General features: G+C 47.5%; 1 protein-coding gene across 1 annotated transcript in view; it reads left to right on the top strand.

Moving 5' to 3' along the window:
* Positions 1-291: 291 nt before the first annotated feature.
* LOC126521364 (metabotropic glutamate receptor 3-like) overlaps positions 292-18,639 on the top strand; it is a 70,466-nt gene continuing 52,118 nt past the window's right edge. The window contains exon 1 of the mRNA XM_050170048.3: positions 292-1,704. The gene's annotated coding sequence lies outside the window, so the exon portion shown is untranslated. The remainder of the gene's footprint in view (positions 1,705-18,639) is intronic.

Raw genomic sequence — 18,639 nt, 5'->3', positions numbered from 1 at the left:
CGGTTCACTCCTAGGTGCGCCGTCGTTCTGACCACGGGGGAGCCCTTCCTCAGAGGTGCTGCGCCACCAAGCCAGCGCGCCACAAAAGCCGGCGGGCACACGTGCCCCTTGGCGCTGGCGCCGCCTCTTGGCGGGTCGCGCCAGGTAGCGCCGGGCACCACCGCCCTCGCTGCCCAAGGGAAACGCGAGCCACGCCGCGGACCGGCTCCATCGGCGTCGACTCCTCGGCGGCTCTTCTTCTTCGCCACCGCCGCCGCCGCCAGGTGTGTAGCGTCGTGTCCTCCTCGCTTATCCGCGCACGTCTTCTCTCCCAGCGCTGCAAACAGCCGTGCGGCGCTCGAGGCGAGCGCGCGACGTCTGATGAGCCGGCCGTCGCGGCAGTTATTCTTCCCAGGCGCTCCCTCGTCGTCGTTCGTCGATGCCCACCGGTAGACGACACAGCGACCATACGACTCGAGCTCTTCGTCGCAGACATCGGGAAACCTTGGAAGGATTAGGGCATCCTCTTCGCCATCTCTGTGGAACATCTCCGTCGGGACATCCCTGGAGGATACTTACTGGAGTTGGGCAACGCTGCGACACCATCAGTGCAGCTGCGCGGCGGGGGCAGTCACAGGTGTTACACTGAGCGTCTAAGCGAAGTCACCGAGCACTACGCTGATCGCCTACTGCCCAGGTCGGTCGATGATTTCGAAGTGTTGCGAGCTCATCCTAACCTTTTAATCCAAGAGGATACGAGAACTCGGCGGCATCTCGACGACGACGGATTGTGAGTGGCGCACCCGCAGAATTCGCGAAAAGCATCGAAACTCTGTTCGACATCGACGAGACGTCGAGTTTGTGACTTCCACATTTTTCGGGTTTCGTTCGTTGGACTGATCGGTTTGAAACGAAATGACGTAACTGTGGATGTGCGCAGTTTGTGTGTGGAAGTGCATGAGAACTGAATGATGGGCGTTTCGCTATTTACGTCACGCATGGCGCGCTACGGAAGAAATCTCTCTAGCCCATGCTTAGTTGCGTGCTAACGGGTGATTTGAGAGTGATTCGTCTACAGCGCACTTATTCAGTTATCTGTGAACAACGCATTTCCATTCGCAAACAACACTCGCCGGAGCTGCAGACGAATGAGATGTGCTGTTCCACTTAAACAAGATTTTTGATAAAAAAGAAATCGTCTGAGTTGGTGGTTTACCAAATGATCTGCTTAAACACCACCACGTTTTTTAAGCGATAACGAAGTTTATTTCATGATAATTCAGAACAAAGTTCACGCTTACACATTCAAGGTGGCAGGTCAGGGTATTGCTTCTACACCTGACGGCTTTTTTTCTGTTGTGCCACGATTCTGCCAGTTGTGCAAGAACAATATCGCCTCGTTCTAATAAGGATAAACATAGTCCAGGTTTTGCTGAAAGACAAGCTGATTCATTCATCACGACAAGTTATCACCGGCCTGTGTTATCAACGGTATAAGCCACACCTGCTCTACGTAAAATAATTCCCAAGATTGTCGTTCATCGCCCTCGTACGGAATCTTCTACATCGTCGAGTTCACTGTAGCACCACTCTTGGCAAATTGTATTTCTCGAGAAACAGGGAAAAGTGATCTACAAATCCTTGTGCTTTGTTGCTAGCTACACGGGTGTCATCACGTGAAAGGACGTTCCAACCGTCTGCGTGGGAATATCGCCGAAGTCACAGGTAAGGCTGGATCAGCATCATTATATGTTCTGTTTGATCACCTACCCTGCTTAGACTAATGCTTTCAAGTTACCACATACAAATGTTAGTGAGAAAAAGTTGTCTTGTCCCCGTTGCGCTGAGCTTGAAAGTGATAAAACAAAAAGAAACACTCAGATTGGCAAGTAAGCGTCGTCATAACTGATGATATATTGCGAGAATTACGTCAGTTCTCAAACTTGGAGCGCTTGAGTGTTTTTGAGAAACAACAGTTTTCACCTACCATATCAGTTGGAGTACAGTACGCACTGACGCCGCATAGGCGGCATCAGTACGCACTCAATACGCACAGTACTCTGGCCATAAGGTATACACCAAGAAGCATGCATGCTGCCTGTCACCACTTTGAGCGATCGCCAATATCTGGCGACCGTCACCCATTCGAGGTGACCCGTATGCTGGAGCAAGTCGCTCGAGCTGACGCAGCGGCTGCTATGCACATTATTTGGCTAGAATATGTTAACGCTAAATGTCGGAGTGTTAAGTGCTGCAAGTCGCAATTGACACTCCAACCCCAAGAATAATATCCACCAGTGGCTATCAGCATTTCGATGCAGACTTTAGGACCGTGCTAACTACCCTTCACTAAAGTGCTGTTAGCACGGCGACCACGATACGTAGACAAAAGCGGATAAGTGATATATATGAGAGAGAGAGAGAGAGAGAGAGAGAGAGAGAGAGAGAGAGAGAGAGCACAGTTTCGCGTTATTAACATGAAATCAAAGGAGAAGTTGGCGCCTCTATAGGCGCCGGCTGCTTCTCTTCGCAGCACAATCAAAGCTAAAAGCACTGTAGACAGCCAAATATCACGGACATTTGTGAAGTTCCGCGCACAGAAGGGAGTAAAAAATGAGAGTAAGAGAGACGCACAGTTCTGTGAACAAGTAGAATTGTATTGAATTCCGGGATTTCGCGTGCCAAAGCCATAATTTGATTATGAGGCACGCCGTAGTAGGGGACACCGGATTAATTTTGACTACCAAGGAATCTCTAACGTGCCCCCAATGCACGGAACACCGGCGTTTTCGGATTTCGCGCCCGTCGAAATGCGGCCACCACAGCCGGGATTTGATCCAGCGAGCTCGTACTTAGCTACAGCGGCGCAACACCATGGCCGCTAAGCCACCACGACGGTTCTTTGTAAGTAAGCGAACATGTACAAAAGATTCTGAAAACATGCACATCTCTTGAGTTTTACGGACGAAACGGCTGACTTAGTTACGCATATCTACATAACAAGACCCCTAACACCATATAATAAAACCAGACGGGAGCTACACAGATGCGACATATACACCCTGTGGTATTTATTTATTTATTTATTTATTTACAAATACTGCAATCCCGTTACGGGATTTTTGCAAGATGGGGATACATCACTACGACATGATTAGCAGGGCAAACAAAAGAAAAATTACATGTACTAGTAGAAAGACATATCATGAAATAAAAGATACGCTTCGAGTACAACTGAATCAATGCTTCCACTGCAAGTGCAAATGTAACAGAGCGAGAAATAGGAAAATTACACAATTTGGGACATAAACAAATTCAGGGATGGCTGCATGCCACCACATCGTTGGACAGCTGATTCCATTCAGTTACGACCCTAGGAAAAAATGAGTATTTAAAGCAATTTTTGAGGCTAGTGAAGGGGGTAATTGTTAGTGCATGCCATTGCCTTGTAGCATAACCTGTTGAAAAGGAAATAATCTTAGAAATATCTACGCTGTACTATCTCTTAATGAGCTCAAACAAAAATTTTAATCTGAGAACACGATTCCTTTGGGTTAGAGTTGGCAGACTGGCTCTGCTTAGCAAGGCTGTCATCGAAGTGCGCCCAAAGCTGTTTTATATATAACGAACCGCCCGCTTTTGAATACCTTCTACTTTATTAATATCTTTTTTAGTGGAAGGATACCATATTATGGATCCGTAATCTAAAAGTGGCAGCACAATTGCGTTAAATGCAAGAAGGCGAACTTCAGGTGTTGTCGGTCTCAAGGCCCTCCTGAGAAAGAAAAGCTTTTGATTGGCGGAATTGCATACAGTGTTGATATGTTTGTTCCATCTAAGACCATTAAAGAAAAATGTGATAGTGCGGTCAGCCAGGAACATTTAGTATGAGTCTGATATTTTTGTTTCATTCAAAACGGTTTTAATTAGCACAGTGCTCTTTTCTGTAGCCCTATTGTCGGCCATGGGCGAAGTGAACTATTTGTATTTCTATAGTTTAAACTAAAACGAGCCCCATAAGTAATATTGAAGGAAACAATTGCCCACCTTCTCTGTGAGTGTCCCCGCTTCAGTGCACCCAGGAAAAAGCTTTCAAGAGTGTGAGATAGTCTTGACAAACGTCCTTTGTCGGACGAAAAGGTCCTGGGACACTGGCCTAGACCGTCTTTAGCACAGAAGGCTTTGAAAGCGTTGTTGCGCTTCTTGCGGACAAGTGTCCTTCGAGACAGACTTCAAGGAGTGCCGTATTCTCCTTTTCTCACCCCCTCCCTTTTTGTTTGCTCTTCTTTCCTTTGTTTTGTAACATTTCTTTTCTATTATATTTTATTCCCCTTACACCCTTTCCCCAGCAAAGGGTAGTCAGCCGGTCTGAGAACTGGCTAACCTCTCTGTCTTTCCGTCTATTCCTGCTTCCTCCTCCTTTAGTCTTTTCATTTGAGTTAGATCAAAGGCGCTACATGTTCAGGCTTCTTTGTGGGTGTATATGCCGCCTTGTTCGAAAATAAAGCAGGAGTATCGGCGCAGCAAGTTCTTCAGCTTAGCTGTAATAATAGCAGCAACTGTATGATTTTAAGTGCTTGTGACTGCAAGGTATTGTTGCATGCATCGCGTTCATTGCTAAAACTTATATGGGAGCAAATTTAGATGCAAGAGATGCTCTGTGCTAACGCGATCTTTGGAACACACCATAAATGAAGTCAAGAAACTTCAGTTTACCGCTTTGTGCAACCCAACTCCTGCGCAGTTGTACAGAGGTTTCCACGACGATATATGATTTATGTCTTGTTTGAGATTGAGGGTTTGCCTGAGAGTGCGTAATATTTTACCCAGGTCATCCTGTTGCTGACATTTCTCGTTGACGTGTTTGATGGCGCTGCTTCATATCTAGCATTATGGTGCGCAATTACCACAGTGAAAATAAACCGATGACTGTGTCGATAAGATGTATAACGTTTGTAGCGTTTATTGACAATCATATTATTGACCAATATGATTCATTTCATCTTGTCCCATTACAATTAATTTCCGTCATATGCTGCCTCTGCTCTTGCCCACATCTAGAGGGATCAGGGCATTGCCTAGTTGCTCACGCAACGCTTTTCTTGACCTCCTTCGATATGTACACTCTTAATGAAAAACAAACAAACAAACAAACAAACAAACAAACAAACAAACAAACAAACAAACAAACAAACAAACAAACAAACAAACAAACAAACAAACAAACAAACAAACAAACAAACAACATAGACGGGATGCGTAATCAATTGCGATTGCCGAATGTGATTTAATGGTTTTGCCTGTTGTGCATATTATTAGTACACAAGGCGCTCACATTCGTGTTTGGAGGCACTAGTGAGAAATGCACTTCCCCCGTGTCTGATCGCGCTTTGTGTGGCTTTAAGAGGAAGCTTCGATGCCGCCTATTCAAATACATGTGAAACGCAGAAACATTTTTCTGAGATAACCACTGGACCGATTTTAATTAAATTTGTTGCATTCGAGATAAAAAGGTAAATTCTAGTGACTGTAAGAAGCAGAATTTCCATTTAAGGCCTCAGTTTCTTAAAAGGAATTTTCAATAATTGGTGAGTCTGAAAGAAATAGAAGCCCGAAGCTTATAAATTCGTAGCTCTGCCGCAAGTACAGATATCGCAGTTCTGTAAGCTGCAACCGTTAGAGTACCCAAAGCAGACAAATTTGGTATATCAATTTATACTTTACGTCAATTTGTTACATTGTTTACAAGGGTTTTGCAAAAGTAATACTCGCACATTAGTGGTTTACAGTATTTGAGAGTCATATATAATACATCAATTTTATACCCTTTCGATGTATTATTAGATGCAATTCACAGAATTCTGATATCTTTTTCATTGCAGAGTAACAGAGTTGTAAGGTTAATCGTTTCGTTTTCTGAGAATTCACGACTTTATACAATATTTATCAAAAATTTTCGGCCTAAACAAAAAACTCGCTATCAACAGTCACTACATTTTATCTTTTTCTTTTAAATGCAACAAACCTCAACAAATTTGGTGTGATGGTCGCGGAGAAAAACGACTTGTCCTTTCCCACATATTTATATACGAAGACCCCGAGCTACAGCTTCCACCTAAGTATTAACAGTGGGTGCAGCACAAGAGTAGCATCAGCCTCGAGACAACGTTTCGACAAGAGTCGACTTGTCACCGTCGAGACCTTGTCTCCAGGCCGTCGCGGACTTGCCTTTGACGAAGGGAAAAGCTCCTTGCCGAAACGTCGGCTTTTTGGGCCGATCGGCTTCAATATTTAATCTTCCTGTAAACAATTTGCCTTGCTTAATTTAACTTTGAACCAGCCCCACATTAAGTTCTCCAAATGTATTTACTTCCTTCGCGGACGCTATAGCTTTCGAGATTCCAGCAAAAGTGTGCCACGCATTTCACTATTTCACACCGACTCTAACAGATTGGTCCAGGCATAGGCCCTCAAACAAATAGCTCCGTAGAACCGCGCATACATAATAAGATCGGTCGGCAGCAACAGACATTAGAGCTATATTTAGCAACGGTTGCGTGCGGCCACTTTTAGCAAGCAGTTCCGCCTTTCCCATCTCGTTAAGTAATCGCCCGCGGTGGCAATTAAGTGGAAGAGGCGGCGGTTGCTGGCGCTTTTACCAGCTTGCGCCGAAGGTCTGGCACATGCCTATAGAAGAGAGAAAATTTGTTTCCTGTCGTTGATGTCGCAACGCGGCGTTCGTTCGGATTTGAAAGAAGTAACGCAGTGTCATTCCTGCACGAAAGCGGTGCTGCAAGAAAAACAGGAAGTGTTGCGTTTCGGGCGTTAAATGATCAAGGATGACTGCGAGGATAATTGTGGACCGCCCGCAACGCCCACACAGTGCGCGCGGAAACACTTGACAAACATCTGCAGGCCTCTGTTCTCTTCGTATTTAACTTTGTTTTACAGCTTGATTCCGAGTTTCCCCATAAATCACACGACCGAAATCCTGCGACTGCGAGGATATACTTATTTGGTTGGTATGTTGTGCATTGTGTAGCGAACAGCCAACAGGTGCCCATACAAAACGAGCGCTTACTTGCTTGGAAGAAAAATATTCTCCGAGAAGTTACTTACGCGAAATTATAATCCCGGATGTGCATGTCGATGTGGCAGAACTTGTTGCAACTTGCGGCTTCAGCGACAACTTTTTTTTCTTCGCACTGTTCAAACGTTATATCTTAGCTCTCACAACATATAGACGTGTACTAGCTCAAATTCCACGTTCACGCAACGACATTACTTGCAGATTTTTTTTACAACAACGACTAGTTCTGCGCTGAATGAAAAGAAAACAACAACAACACTAAAGGCCACACATCTGCGGCGATCATCACGAAGAACGCCCACCGGCATTTTCAAGTCGCGCCAGTTTCCCGTTGAAATTGGACTGCACCGACTTCCGCTTCACGAGTACGTCTCGCGTGCGGCTGTTTGGCCTCACAACACTTCCCTCCCGCTCCTCATCCCTCCATCATTTCGACGCGCGTTCCCGCTCCTTTATCAAATGCTCACTGAGCCTCGACAACCGAGTGAATAACGCGACATGGCGATTCGCACGCGCGCCGGCGTCGGGAGATGCATTGTGCGCGAAAACAAAGGCGTATGCGCATACACACTTCGCCGCACTACAAACAGCCTCGGCGCACGCACACGACGAAGACCGCGCGCTAATGAGACGGGCTCCTCGACGGAGCGGAACAAAAGAAGTCAGGAGGTCGCCCGACGAGACCCAACTAGCCGTGACAGCGGTAGCGTGGGTGCACCATGAACTGCGGAACGTGTACGCGCTCGGATAAGCAGTGAGAAACGTCGTTATGGCGTCTTCGCGGAGGAGAGACACGGGGTCGTACGATACCAGGAGGCGGGGCCACAGGGCTTCGGATGCGCCCGCAGATTTATTTGCGCTTTCGGAAATATGTTACGCTGGAAGTCGGCCCTCTTCTATAGCGAAGTTCACCGAAAATTATAGAAACGCAACAGGAGGTCGAATTGCTTTTCCCAGGGACTCCTGGCAAAGCTTTAGGCGTGCACGACAAAACATTCCCCAAAGTGCCACATTATTATACGTTTCACTGCGACTTTTAAATTACGTCAATAAATATATGCCCATATACTGACATATTTGCTGGCTTTATTATTGTGACCACTGCCCGTAAAATATCGTGAGAAAGATAGAGAGAGGGAAACAAGGAAAGACAGAGAGGTTAACCAGACGGACGTCCGGTTCGATAGCGTTCATGGGGGAGAGGGCGATCAGGAATGAAAAGATTATCTACGCACCTGTGCTTAAAACTTGACCATGAGGCCGATCTCTAAATGTATGACCCTAATGCGTTCGGCATCTTTTTCTGCTATTGAATGCTGGTTTAAGACAGGTTGACTTCGACTCTTGGAACGCGGATGAACCAGTTAACGACATACAAGGCCCATATTTACAAATGCTCTTAAGTTAGAAATGTTCGTAAGAGTAAACGCTAGCGAATCCTGATGCTGAACATATTATGAGGGAAGGCCACCGGCCAGTGGCGCATAGCACATACGGAGGAAAAGCTTTGCGAATCGGCTTCTGATCGTTCAAAGGCCGGGCAGGGCCACACCGTAGGCGTTCGTTGCCGGTATAGGTGTCACTGTGGCACTTAGCGCTTTGCGTGGTCGGTGAACTTCACGCTGAAGCATCGCTTTCGTTCATGCAACGAGTGGACATTGACCTTTGCTGCATTTCGCCCAATGACTTTTTCCTGTGTAAACTAATCACCTTCACAATATCTTTCTTACAAATTAAACACAAATGAAGTATTGGCAACTACTTTTGTTAGAGTAACTTACTGCCTCATACTTAAACGCCATTTCAGAGGGTTTTCGTATTCAGCTATGGAGTATGTCTGCTCTTTCATTAAGGAACGTTTACACTGCCTCGTGCCGTAGTATACAGTGAACGTTTTGTATTGCGGGGTGGGGGGGTGGGGGGGGAGTGCAAGAACTCTTAAGGATGAATTTTAAGTTTGTTTTATTGGCAGTGGTGAGACTCGCACACGGCACGTACCTATACAACAGGGTGAGCCTCACTACAGTGCAGCAATCCGTCACTTTCACAAAAGGAGTTTATCACCGTTCCCGTTGTTCTTAAAATATTAACTGCTTAAGCTTTAAAAATGCCAGTCTGCAAGAACCCGTATAGAGGGTAAACATGGGGACTATATATACATACAGCACGTTCTTCGCGCAGCAGCTATACGTGGTAGCAGGTTATCAGGGAAAACACAGGTGTATCGCAGTACAGTAGTTCTAGACTGCGGCGCCCGGGTTTCCTATTAGAACAATATTTAAAAAGAAAACAGCACGAGTCAAAAGACCGCTTTTCACCTGTAGCGTTTTTAACTTTGACCTCACTCGCACAGATGGTTAAGATAGCGGTTTTTTTTTTTTTTTTTGCCTGACCGACCGCTTTTCAGCGTGACACACGGACCAACTTTCCAGCGGTGTACAGTACACTGCTTGACACCGTTAACAGTGGCCGAGGCGTCGTGTCTGCCTCGTGCGGCCCTTATTCGGCACGCGGTAAAAACGGTTTTCCGCTTGTCGGCTGAAAAAAGCTCCCGCGCCGATACCTCCTCGTTGTAGGCTGTTCTGTTTCAGTTGTGCATTATCTGAGTCGGCGGCGGTGTCCGCTCTCTAAACCACGACGTGTGCAGAGCAGCCCCTGACCTGCTTAAGGAACGGTCGACGTACGGCGGGGAAGAAACGTGCTTTGTCCAGCTTCTGCTGCGTTCATTTCAAGCGCGCTACTTCACCCCCTCCGCCCCTCCGTCCCCTCCTTTTCTGCTTTTCGAAAGTTTGCCCCGCGGCATAAAATTTTTGGTACGTGCAAGGTATATACATGTATAGTTGGTTACGTCCGACGAAATCTAACAAGGATCTATGGTGCGGACCATAGATGCACAGGTGTAGTCAGGTGGGTGGCTTGGGTGTAACCCCACTTTTGAATAGCTCCTTGATGATTGCAGACCGGGACGATTCCACAAGAGGTGCGGTAGATCTGCGAGGACAGTTGGGCGAATGAAGAAGGGACAGGTCGCGCCGAAGGAAGGCCTACGATCCGGAGCCCACAGACAGGTTGCACATGGCGTCAATGCAGAACCCACACGTATCCTTCTTAACGCAACCTCCTCGCGGCGGCGATCAGACCGGGCGGGAGGTATGATCCACACGGAGTTATCAATACTCGTGTGGAGTATCGAAGGATTTCCATTTTTGATAGCCATGTGAGCCCAGGGTCTTGCGGGAAGAGCGGCAGTGGATATATCACTGGTGGTTGGTGACTGGCCGCGTGCCTGGATGTGTCCTTGCGAAGGTGAACGGGGTATACCCAAACCATTCGCACCGTGCACGTTAACGTCGACACTTCAAGGCGCACTTTTTTGGCGAATGGCAATCCGTTCAATACCTTGAGAAGGTCTTTCACCGCTTGGGCTGAATCCGTGAATATAACTAGTTTTTTATGCTTCTTGTGGTAATTTTGACCGCAAGGTGGTCAATGCGTCGTGTATATCACTCAGAGGGGCTGCTATAGACGGCGGCGCAAGTGGTATGTGATAGTGGCATGTTTGAGACATGATTAAGGCAGGACAAGTTATGGCAGTGGCATCTACCTGGCCGTTGACGCTCGCATCGGCAAAAGCCTGGACTTCTCCGATGTTTTCACAGGCAGAAGGCAGCTGTGGAGTCGGTCGCGGGTTTAGACAGCGGATGCGATCAAGATGCCTTTCAGTTTCCTAGTTACTTGCGCGACCGTGGTGGTAGGTTGCTATGGCCCTGCGATGGAGAAGTGGCGTGGCGTCCCATATAATGGTGTAAGGCTCGAACTGCTGGACTAGTTGAAAGCTTGAGATGACGGGACGAGCGCCGCTGGTGAACTTATTCATCTAACGTTCCGAAGCCTGCTTCCCCCTAAAGAAAAGGAATGCGGGTGAGGCGTGGAAGACGGATGATGGTTCGCATTGCATCTCTGTTTGTCACCTCTAACCGGTCCCAGTACTTAGCCGTCATATGTTGAAATTGGGCTTGATTAACGAGTCTTGGCTTCAATATACCGCGGGCATGCAATCGGGCTATCTCAGATCTAGCGCCACCGGCCTTTGAAGAGATGCGCCTAACGAGGTGCAGCATCTGGGTTGAGCAACGGCACACATGATGCAGCCGAGACAGAAGCCGCAATATCGAGGCCTAAAATGCGAACAGGCTGCATGTAAGGAACAGGACGACGGCAAAGGGTAGGAGAAAGAGATCTGCTCTGCAGCCGGCGGTGGCCCCGACGATTAATAACTGAGATCGGGGGCGTCGTTTCTAGCGAGAGCTAAAGATCGATGGCCTTGCACCAATTAACCTCCTGCAAAGCGCGCTCCCGTATATCCAATTCACGCTGGGTGAACCACACGGAGATATCATCGGCACACCTCGGATAACGCTTCCTGGTTTTCCAACCATGCAGCACGCGTAGTTCGCCGCGCTCGCGTTTCTCTTTTCGTTTTCGATGTTAGCGGTGCGCCTAGGTCGGCGCGCGGTAGGTATAACAGACGCGCTGACATGGGACCGAAAAAAGGCAGATGTATAGACAACTAGATATCGACGACAAGTCGTGTTCGTGCGACGTATGCGTGGGTCTTGTTAGAACAGTGCAGTGTTGTGGAATCTGCAGGGGACATATTCTGGGGCGATCGCTTTCGGCGACATCACTTTCAGTGCTCGCTTGGCTTGGCTGGTTTAGCAAAACCAGATGAGCTGGTTGGCAGATTGAGCACTTCGACACGCGAAGGCCATAGTATCGCCGAACGGGATCGTCCGAGAATACGTCCCCAGCTTGACCCACTATCGACTGGGGCTCGTATTCATAAAAAACTCTAATTCTAGAATTGTTCATAGGAGCGGATGCCAGTCAATGCAGGTGCTTAACATATCGTTTGCCAAGGCGGCCGGCTAATGGCAACGAATGCTTATGAAAGGAAAGATTCGCGAATTGGGCGCTGGATTAGCTAAGTTGCTCTCACGTGAGAAAATCTCGAGATTCGTAATTAAGCACGCTCAACCCCTGCGACGACACGTCGCTGTGGAAGCGGGACACCGGTCGAGCTTATCATCTGGAAGCAGCGGTAACGTAACTTTACATAATTCGATGAAGCCGCCTGTGCGAATATATTGAACAGGGCCCGTACTATAGCAATAAAAATAACGATAAATCTGTCCCTGAGAGCACATACCAGCCAATCATGATGTTGGGCATATTATTAGCGAAGGCGACTGGCCAATGGCAAACAGCACTTACGGACGAAAAGCATCGCAAATTTGGTCCCTGCTCTTTGTGGTACGGTTCATATACAATAACCTTTCTGTCATTTCTGCCATTATTATCTCTTATTCCTCAGGTATGAGCTCATGAAGAAGCCTTAATATGACAAACTTTCTTTATTAATATTTTTTTTCCTCTGTATTCCTTCTTGTAATTTCTTTTTCAGTTACCGCAGGAGAATCCAGGGACCAAATTCATAAAGCTTTTCGGTCGTAAGCGTTCCTTGCCACTGGCCGGCTGCCTTCACTAATTATATGTCCAGCATTAGGATTGGCTGGAATTTTCTCTTACGAACGATGGTAGCGCAAGAGCTTTTCTGAATACGCGCTGAAGAAACTCATTGCAGAGGGAACCAAAAGGTACTTGGCTTACGCGTTTATTAGGCGTGTCTGAGACGCTGTTAAGGAGGTATGAGGGGCCTTCGCTTGACGCACGGACATTGTGACCATAATGTCACGCGCTTTATGTGATCACAGACAATTTACGCCATATCCTGCGGATCTGCATTGTAAAGAACTTCGCAATTCTTGGGCGTAATATACCGTCACTGGCACGCGCGAGGCATCAACATCGTCGCTCCGTGGTAGTTTTGTAATTCACCCCTACTGTAAGGCAAAGAACACAGAACTCTACGAAAATAAAAAAAAAATCGACACAGACGGTGTGCCTGGCGCTAAGGAGAAATGAAGGGGGAAGTTTCTCGACTTGTCACCGCGGCCTTTTATGCTAAACGAATTTCGTAAACCTATTCTCGCGCACGCGCGAGGCGGTGGGCAATGAACCAACGTCTTGAGCTCTGCGCACGTAGTTCTAGCAGGAAAGCCGTTTCGTCGCAATGTGACTTGGACGTTTTCTTGCCTGTCATATCGTCACGGATGCGTTTCGACGGCAAAATAGACACGCCGGTGCGGAGTCCTTGAAACGCTGTCCTCCTTACACATTGCACACTGGGGACAAATTCAAAGCGCAAACGCAATGCGACGGAGAGACTGCCACCAGATTTCGCGCTACTGTACTTTTAGCCACGTTACGGTGGAGTACTGCGGTGGAATATAGTGTCACACCGCTCTCTGTAACGCCGACATTTATTCAGTGAGGCTCGGTTTGGGCGGAAATTCGGTGCACAGTCCTTTCGCGTCAGCGCTTTCACAATGACATACACGTCACTGCTATGCAAATCTGTCAACTACTTTATTTATTCTGTTATTTTTGTTGGTTACAAGCACGTAGTGTACTTGGTATGTATGTATTTGGCATTCATTTATCAATGTGTCCTTGATGTGTAGTCTCTATAAATCCGTCGAACAGGGCTACCACTACCTCTGGACAATTTCTTGGAAACATGTGTTCTGTTCCCATGCCAACAAAGTTGGGCAATACTTTCGCCGCCCTATGTTACTTGCCCTACGTCGTAAACCATCCCGCCTCTAACACACACACGCACGCCCGCACGCCCACACGCGCACTTGTCCGCCGAAAGCGCTGGCGAACCTACGCGTCACTCGCTCGAGCTCTGAAGGAAGACGCAACCACGGAATTCACGGATGACCGTCCGCGCTGGTCCGAACACGCCTTTTGATGAGTAGGTTGTGCTTCGATTGTGGTGTTTTGGCGGCCGGCGATTGAGCCCTTTAGAAGCATCGAACCAATCTTCTGGGCTTTCCTCTTGGCGCCCAGCAACCCCAGACGAAAAACTACGGGCGGGAACGTGTACGAAAATCTACTACGCGCATGTTGGCATGTCCGGACGTGTAGCAGCGTGTAATACGGAGCAAGAAGCCCTTGCTACCCTTCTCGTGCCGGCATATGCGAAGAAAATCGGCTCTGCGCAGTCGACCACCATATAAGAGCGGGGTACATGAAGGCCACAAAATAGCATGCGTGAGTACGAGACCACTAAACATGATTATCAATTATAATGGTCTTGCCCTTATATTGCTTCGAACAGAGAGGGCTGCGCAGATATTTTTCTCCGTACCACGAGGCAGTGCTCGACTGAGTGTTTGGTCAATGACGCACGGGCAGGGGTTCAGGCACGACTTCGTATAATAGTGCGGATTGACGCAAGCAAATATCGAGGAATTTGTCGCTGAGTCGAGTACATCGGCTTTTTGGATAACGCTTATCACAGTTCTTATGAATTCGGAAATAAGATTGAATATCTGTATATCAAATCAAGCTGGCAATAATTTCTCGTACACTTACGTGATCTGATAAGTTTATAGTACCGAGACAGCTTTACGTGCTTTTCACTGTTTAGTTGTTTTTTTTTGTGTGTGTATACCTGTTTGAAGGTTACGTGAATTGAAAGATACCAGTGAATGTGTGATAACTTGTTACTTCGTGGTTACCACGTATTGTCTGCAATTTCCCTATTGAACCTTCAAATAAGACGCGCTATGTATTCTGCCCGTTAAGTTTTCTCATTCCATAGCGGATATTTGTTTGCTTTGCTTTGCCCCAAGCTGAGCCTAAATTTATTACCAGTGTTATGCCCGCATGAACGTGTTCTGTGTTCTCGTCTAATTTATCTCAATAGGGTGTGAAATTGGGCGAATGGGTTGAGCTTCATGCTAGAAGTACTGCAATAAGACAGCAGCACAAGACAGAAATACACTGGACAGGTGCTCAACTGCTAACAACTGACCGGTTTACGGCACACACAGGAAGGAATTTCAACGAAGGGAAAAGCCGGAAGAGCCTGTGCCGCTGTAGACAGGATAAGAACAGGCCAGACACGAAGAAACCTATGCTCGGTCAATAATCGTAATAGTTTTGTTACTGGTGCCTCTGGTGTTGTTCATAGCATCCCACTATCTTGTGTAAAAAATGTATATTGGGTAGACTGGCTAAACTAGTTAATTGTATACCAGTTATTGACAAAACGCATGTCATCCTCAGCCACGCAGATCAAAAAGCATGTGAAATCAGTGAAGCTTTCCACATAAAGAAACACAATGAACATTTCATTTCCGTCCCATCTATTAATCTGCACGATTGTGAAATCATAGAATGCATTAGTGGTACGTTGACATTTTGAACACTATGTGACGCCTTCGCAGACTGAGTGACAGCGCCCACAGAAACAATTCTGTATTGTATGTGTGTGATTTTTAAAAATTTTGTTTTATTATTAACATTCTGAGTATATATATATATATATCACTCTATTGCGTTTGTGGCTTGCGATCTGAGCAAAGCCGTGCTCCCAGCCGTGTGCCTCACGTTGTCTCACCAAAATCTTGCATCGCCGTGCACGCATTGCAACCGACTTCATCCATACACTTTGCATTGCTAAAGGCGTGCACTATTGTGGAAACTTCTCTATTTTCACGAAAACAGTTGCAAAGGTGCGCATTCCTTCGAAATACATTCTTTAACTGTAGGCCCTCCAAGAACACGTTGCAGATAAACGTTACTGGTGTTTTATTAATTTTTTTCTTGCCAATTCTAAACTTTATATCAACCAAAACAAGTATTACGCATTACTTACAACACGGAGCATGGAGAAATAACCACGTTAGACCACATGCTCTGGCGGTGTGCCCGGTTACGCTCTATCATCGATAACAGCTCGGCCAGATGGGAGGCGGTTCTCCGCAGCCCTTTTCAGGCTGACCAACTTCTGGGCTGTCCAGCAGGCCCACGATGCGGCCGAGAGGCTCGGTCTCCCGGTTCCCACGTGAGAGTGGCCCGCTTCGTGAAGACTCACGATCTGCAGGATCCCGGATTCCATCAAAGGCTACGCAGTTGGGGTGCCGGTCGATCAAGAAAGCAGCGTCGCGAACTCTCAAGTCATACCATTCGTAACTACTTGTTGGTAATTTGCTGACCGCTTACTTTGCAGTACATTAAGCATCAAGGTTAATTCACCCTTGTTTTGTAAGCAAACTAATCACACAGCATATGCTTTTTAACATGGGAGCCCGTTCCGCCGCAGTGGCTCAGTGGATGGTGCTCTGCTGCTGAGCACCAGGTTGCGGGTTCGATTACCGACCGCGGCGGCCAGATTTAGTTGGGGACGAAATGCAGAAACGCTCGTGTGCTGCGCATTAATTCCGTGCACGTTTAAGAACCCCAGGCGGTCAAAATTATTCCGGAGCCCCCCACTACGGCGTCCATCGTAGCAACAGTTACTTTGGAACGTAATACCCAACCCCAACCCTAACTATATATAGCTAATGCTGCCAGTACATCTCGCTCAACGAAGGCGCATTTAACCTTTCTTAGACGCACTGGTCTCAGTTGAATACTTTGGTTTGTTTAGTGTTGCGACGTGTTTTCTGCGTGTTGTGTATCTGTGTCGTGCACTGTGCGTATCATTTCATTTTTCATCGCACCCATCAGGAGTAGCATGCAGGCACGTCGCCAGGTAAACATCTCCAAACTTCATCAGAGAGCCTCTAAATCTCTCTGAAGCCAACGATAGAATATAAATACGAGCTCAGTTTCTGAATTCGGCCGTAGGTAAGACGGCGCCTGCAGCCGCAGCTCTTTTACTGCATCAGTGCAGATCAACGTGTCGTCGTCGTGGTACTCAGAGATGCAGATCGCGTACGTGTTGCCGCTTTACTACACGAAGTCGCCAAACGGGAATGCTATGCAGAGAGAGAGACTCGTTTAGGGGAATGGGCCACGGCGGGCATTGGGCGAAGAGCGCCGTGAGAGTGGATCGCGAGGACCTGGGGGGCACCACCTGTGTGCTCTTCGACGCCCGCGCGTGACGACGAGTCGCGCGGGGACGGCAACATTCCCCAGCGCGCGCGCGGGCGCCCAGTAGTTGAGAATCGGGGGCACTCGTGTAACACTACGTCGACGCAGCGACGAGCAAGACCGGGTCTCCTTGACAGGAAAGGCAACTTTCACGCCGAGGACGACTCGCTTGGCACTGCGCGAGATGAGTTTGACTCGACAACGACCGCGGCGTGCACCGGAGGAGGGGGGGGGGGGGGGGGGGGGGGGGGGCGTCTGGTGTTATAAGACAGCATCGCCTCTGATCTCGCTTCGGCCGTGCGCGTGTATGTGGGTCTATACAACGGTAGCGGTGAGACGGCTTGGACGATAATACGCGTGCGCGACGAGGAGCGAACGCCCGGCCAAATGAAGGGAGAGAGCGAACGAAGCACGCGTGTCTCTCGATGCGACGGGGCAGGTCGTGACGCTAGTTAGGAGTTGTGATGCAAGCCGCGTGTACACAGCCGAAATTGGAGCGCTTCGACCACGCTCGTGTGCCGTGGCTTGTGTCATTGACACAGATGCGTTTCTCTGCTGTCAGCGAGTCGCGGTTTTCCTTTACGGACGGCATGCCAGTGTGGCAGCGTTCGCGATTCGTAGGTGAGCTTCAGTAGCCGCCCGGTGTTATGCAACACGCAGCAGACGAGTGTTAAGCGCTTCGCAACCCCGCATTCAGGCTTACGAGAGAGCAGTGATGTCTTAACTATTCACGTGCCAATCAAATATAGTCTCTCATGTAAATTTAACCTGTGTAGTCATGAAACCGAAGGAGCATTTTAACTGTTGAGAGACCTGCTTTATAAAAAAGTCGAATAAAAGTCTAGGCTGCCTCCAACAGTGCTTTAGCCGCAATGGGAATCATTATAAGTACTTTTTTTTCTTGACCATGGCTTTGTCGCCAACATACTTATAGCTTCTTTTCTTATTCTACATTCACGTAAGCGGTGTTGAAAATTCACTGATCCTTCCGCTACCGATCGTTTCCGGTGACCGCTGTTTCATACCGTTGTTTTGTATAAGATGATATCGGCGTGCGTTTTAGAGTTTTGTGTCAACCATTCAATAGTTCGACGCTTCAAATTCATTGCAGTATATAGAATGAATACGGCTTTGTTCATGCATTTCACCTCATGCGCAGCGCGTTTCACATTCATGAAGACAAGCGGAGACATCACAGTATGCCAAAAGCATGGCCTTTAATATGTAGGTTACCACGTTGCTGTATACATGAATAAAATGAACGGAAATAAAAGGATGGAAGCGATTTGTTTCCTGCTACCCCACTTCATTTCTGAATGGGCACAAAAGTGCAGAGCTTAACCTAACCTAACTTAAGCGAACATAAAGTAATGCAAAACTCTACAGACCTTCGGAATGTGAGAACTAAGACGGTACAAACGATTAAATGATAAAACTAAACAAATGATCGTTTAGCCAAACAGAAACAACAAAACAAAACGGGCTCACGGATACAGCGAACAACAGATCATTCCTCTTGCTTGTTGATTCGGAGCAGTCATAACTTCCTAACTTGTTTA

This window comes from Dermacentor andersoni, chromosome 6 (assembly GCF_023375885.2).
Source record: "Dermacentor andersoni chromosome 6, qqDerAnde1_hic_scaffold, whole genome shotgun sequence".
Classification (NCBI taxonomy): Eukaryota; Metazoa; Arthropoda; class Arachnida; order Ixodida; family Ixodidae; genus Dermacentor; species Dermacentor andersoni.
The sequence above is the reverse complement of the archived record's forward strand: the minus strand, read 5'-3'. Positions and strand labels throughout refer to the sequence as shown.